The sequence below is a fragment of the Malaya genurostris genome, chromosome 3 (assembly GCF_030247185.1).
Source record: "Malaya genurostris strain Urasoe2022 chromosome 3, Malgen_1.1, whole genome shotgun sequence".
Classification (NCBI taxonomy): domain Eukaryota; kingdom Metazoa; phylum Arthropoda; class Insecta; order Diptera; family Culicidae; genus Malaya; species Malaya genurostris.
In genome coordinates, this window is record NC_080572.1 from 61545336 (window position 1) to 61550875 (window position 5540).

Below are 5540 nucleotides of genomic sequence, written 5' to 3' on the forward strand. Positions count from 1 at the left end.
AGAATTGTGAGTTTCATAGATTGGCAGAGAACGAACAGGATTTGTGGAGAATTTTCCGCACTGCTACTACCGCTCTAAGCGTGGCCGTTCGTTCGATCGTGAGTATCGCGTTTCGCCGTTGCGCGCGTGGTTTGGTTGACATCTAACAGAGCGGGCATTAAATATTTTCTTGACTTCGAGACACGTAAGGTACTGGTCGTTGTTAACCTTTTCGCAACAAATTTTAACATTTGGTTTAAATCTGACAGTTCTATTTATCCGTTGTCAAGCATAGCTCTGTTCAAGAGCTTGGTTGAATTTGGCAATTCGATAGTTACAGATCTTTTAATAAAATTGTTCCCGGTAAATACCAAAATTTATCAACAATACGAAAGGGATATATTGTCTGTCGAAGTAAGTTACAAAGGGTGAATTTTTTGCTGGTATCTTTTTGGCAACACTATTTTTGACAGATCACGCGTGAATCGTGTCCTGTGTCATTGTCAAACTTGTTCAGTTTGGTTTATAATTTAATCATGAATGACTACGGATTAGAGTAGTTTTTTGGCCCATTTAGATTTCTTTCACGTTTTCTGTTATGTGATGGTATACAATTTGTAACACACCTTGTCCTATATATCCGGAACCATATGTCGGACACGGATGAAATTCGGGAATTCCGCACAAGACCATAGGACCTTCCATTAAAAACTAAGTTTGGATAAAATTTGTCTAACCATCGCTGTGAGTGAGATCCATTTGAGAAAACAGCCGAAATCAGTTTGTTTGACCGTCTACTGGTAATGACTATCGAATGGAAAACCGGGGGTAAATAAACGATATAATAATAACTATCGAATGGAGTAGTTTTGGGGTCAGTTAAGAAATTTTTCTTCGCTTTTTGTTTCGCCCCTTTAAGTGATGGTACAGACCTTTTCAAAATTATAAGGCCACCCATAAATTTCAAGATACAAAAATAGGAATAGTTTTAGGATTTTTTTTTTCGATGGAACATGAAATTAGATTGCAAAACACAAATGTGAGTCCAAGAGTTGATTGATTTCACTGAAAACCTTTTGTGATAGAACGTTTTTAAGGAAAAATGGCTTTTCAAAATTAAAAGGCCACTTGCAGTTCATTGTGTTTCGGATGATTAAAATAAGCAACAAAAAGCATCTAATGATTCGTTGCTTTGCACCAATTTCTGCAGTTCAATAGCTTCCCAAGACTGAAGAATAGCACTTAGCTCTTGTAACGATGAAAATTGACGATTATCGGCATAAATTTGTCGTACCATAATACCCCAGAGATTCTCAATCGGATTTAAATCCGGTGAGCAAGCTGACCAGTCCAAAATATCAATTTTCTCGGACTTTAGCCACTTCATTGTTTCAGCACATGTATGAATCCTGCTGGAAAATGAGCTTTGACTTGCGTCTTCTTTTAATTATTGGCAGCAGTAATTAAAATTAGCTTTGAGGACATTTATGTAATCGTAACTTTTCATTTTGTGCGATACAAATTGAAGTTCCAGCCTGCCGGTTGCACAGAACGCACTCCAAACCATTACAGATCCACCGCCAAAATTTCTCTTTGAAAAATATCGTGGTTCCTTACGTAGATCACGCCAACAACCGTTGAATCCGTCTGGTCCGTCTAGGTTAAACTTTTTTTCATCCGAAAATATCACCTGTAATAGTTAAACACATTTGTTATTAAATAGTTTAAATGCGTTTGTTTTTTCAGGATTGCAGAACATGTTCATATCTTTTTCCAAACTTGGGGCATGTTCCGACGTGCAAATTCCAGTGGAGCTTCCTTGTGGTGAGGTAGTAAACGAGGAGCACTGTTCATTTTTGCTCGAACTATGTTGGGCGAAAGTTTTAATGCCCTCCAAACCGTCAAAACTGAAGCTTCCAACTTAAGTTCTGTGCGGATTTGTGTACAACTTAAGGTAGAATTCGAAGATTTATTGGCAATTCGATGAGTATCTCTCTCTGAAAGTTTCTTTTTGCGTCCTGCATTTTTATTCAGACCATACTTTGCTGGTTTTTTCAGAAAATTTGCGACCGCACATCTGCTACGACCAATTTCTCCTGCAATTTTGCTGATCCCCCATCCTACCTTCTTGAAGGCCAAAATTTGTCCTTGTTCTTGTTGATATAGTCTCTTTCGCTTACCCATAGTCACATAACGCTGTTAAATGAATAAAAATGATATTTATAATCACTATATTCAACACAAACTGACAAACATACAAGGTGGCCTTATAATTTTGAAAAGGGATAATTACTAACTTCAGCTGCTTCGGCTTTGTTTGTCAACAACTATGCGATACGAAAATGTTTTGCTTGCATTTGTGTCATTCTTTATCGATTGCCATCGTTGAGTTAGGGTGGTCCCATCAAAATTACACTAAAACTTGAAATTCGAGGGTGGCCTTATAATTTTGAAAAGGCCTGTATAAAAGTTTTTAAACATTTTACCCTATAATTCCGGAACCGAAAATCGGATCCAAATGAAAATCAGAAGTTTGGTATGGGACCACAAGACCTTTCCTTTGAATCTAAGTTTGTAAAATTTGGTCCAGCCATCTCCGAGAAAAGTTAGTGAACAAAACGTTACATATACACATACGCACACACACACATGCACACACACAGACATTGTGTACTCTACTCTCCGGGCCTCGGTTCAAACGTCGGTTTTCACAGTAATTGCATAACCTTTGTCGCTTTCTGTGACGGTATAATTATTTTAACAATCTTCACCCTGTAATTCCAGATCCGGTTCGAACCGATCGGATCCGGATTAAGTTCAGGAATTCAACATGGAACCACAAGTGAAAGCCAAGTGAGTGAGGATCCATTTTGGAATATATAATAACTATTTCAAGTGCTTCTTGAATAAAAAATCGGTTTGTTCGGTTGTCTACTGGTAATAGAATACCGATTGGAGTAGTTTAGAGGCCAACAAGTTTTTTGTTTCGCCGCTTTAAGTGACGGTATTAAATTTTTAACACACTTTATCCTATAAATCCGGAACCGAAAGTCGGATCCAGATGAAATTTTAAAATTTTGTATGGGACCCTGAGACTTTTTATTTGAAGTTAAGCTCGCTAAATTCGATTACGCCATCTCTGAGAAAATTGAGGAAGTAATTTAAATTAGGAATTTTTACACTAACCACCCCGTAATTATAGACTTGAGAGGAGAGTTAGCATCACTGGGAGTACGATGCGGTGCGAGTGTTTCCCTCGAAAAAGTCTAATTACAATGTGTATCAAACAATTTATAGTGAAGTGATTGATAGAAACAGTTATTTTAAGTGATAGTGCAGCTGTGACAAGTGTGTGTTGATAAGCGAAAAGTGTTATTTATTCAATATTACTGATTCGCGAAACTAGAAAATGTTCAAGCGACGGAAAGTGCAAATTCACCGTCCAAAATTAAACAATGTCAACCGATACGAATTAAACGACGTTAACCGATCGAAGCTATTAGAGTTAGTTATTAGATTATGTGTAACGACTAACAAGTAAATCGTGTAATTCAAACTGAAAATCAAAAATTGGTCTGCAGTAAGCCCATTCGCGAGTGTTAATTTTTCAGTAGTGGTGTCAGTAGTGATGTATTTTTTTACTCGATTAATCAAAATAATCGATAAAAAGGCTACAGTAATCGAGCTTTGTAATCAATTAACGACAGTGCCACTAATCGAACTAATCGATTAATAGGAATCAATTAATCGAGATTTATATCAGTTAGACTGTGAATCATTTCGCGGTTAATTTGAACTTTTGGTTAAAGTCTGACACCTGAGTGGTTATTTTGATGTTGTCAAAAATAACTTTGTTCGAGAGCATGGTTATTTTTGACAGATCGATGGTTATTTTCCGACAACTGAAAAAAATCAACCAAAAGTTAAAGTTAACCGCGAAATGGTTCACAGCTTTAGTAGATAATGTTTACCCACATTGGTTAAACGATTCAACTGTATCCACCAGAATTTCTGAGGTAGACGTGGCTGCCTGCCGTTTGTCATACCGATTGAAATCTTTGACATTTTCAGCAAAGGTGAAAAGATGAAAACGCTCGGCTAACTAAGATTCAGGTTATGTTTTGGTAAATTGGATGTGACAGCCGTCACTGAAACAATTTTGGTAGCCGCCTGGTGCTCATGGCTGCCCAGGTAGCCAAAAGACCGTGGGGGTAGCCTTAGGCTGCAGACATAGTGGGCGCGAGAAGCGAAGCCGAGCTGGTGACTAACATTGGCAATTTAAAAGCGAGAATGATACTAGTAGTTAATTAAGAGCACTCTTTTAGAGTACAAGTGAGAAATCAGCTCAACTTTCACTCTGACAGGGTCCTTCTGTTTTGCTGTAAGTACGTTTCCTGCTTTGGTCAGCACCAAGCTCGGCTCAGCTTCTCGCGCTCACTCTGTCTGCAGCCTAAGTCTAAACGTTGCTATGATGATGCTATGAGTTGCAGTTTCATCTGTCATAATTCAAGGAAACATGAATTTCAATTGAAATAATGATCTTTGATCCATTCTGTCCACGGTTACAATGTTCATACATTTTTCCATCCGTTTGATCATACATATCAATGAATTTTCTAGACATTTAAACCACATTTTCTCATATTTTTCATACTGTATGATACACTAATGGTAAAGATTTGATATTCAACACAGATTTTCATTTGGCAGCTCTGATTCTGTTTAGAATAATTTGATCGATTAATGCTTAATAGTAATCGATTACACTAATCGACTCCTCTTTTATTAATCGAATACCGAATTAATCGATTAATACGAAAAATCAAACATCACTAGGTGTTTCGTCTTGTTTACAATCTTGTTATTTTTCTCCTTACTAAAAATCGGGCTAGACTCAACTCCGTCGATTATTCGGGGAACGTTTGATCTATTTTTCTCCGGGTTAAACACTAAGTTTAGGACGCGCGCGTGAAGTTTATAACTGTGCAGATATTTTTTGCTACCGTGCTTGACAAGGACGGATGTAAATATAGTTTAGACTGCGAGGAGGATCCATTTGTTTTCTTTTATTTATTTTTGTTTGTTAGAGAGTAGATATCGACATTACTTCGAATCGCGTAAGGCGTTGTTCAATTAATGATAATCGAGTGATATCTTGCTTGTATGGCTGAGTTTCATAAGTTTCGGAAGAAATTTCGTGTTTTAGTGGGAAGCACATGTTAATACAAAACGCGATGAAATTGCAACGTATTCTCGGTAGCCGGCTACCCAGAGCAATAACACCCACTAATAACACTCCTTTCCTGTGACACTTGTGGTGATGCAGAAAAATCCTCGGTCACTAGTAGCAATAATTGTTGAACTAACATTCCTTCCCTTCCCATATTGACCTGCATGGGCGTGGCCATCTACGTTATTGATTAGGCCATGTTCTAAGTCAGTTTAGGTTGCGCGTTGAGCGTGATCTACGACTCCCCAAGTGTCACGCATTTGGTTCAATATGCAGTTTCAACTGGTTTCTGATCTATCACAAGATACTCACGGGCGGTCACTAAGCTAAG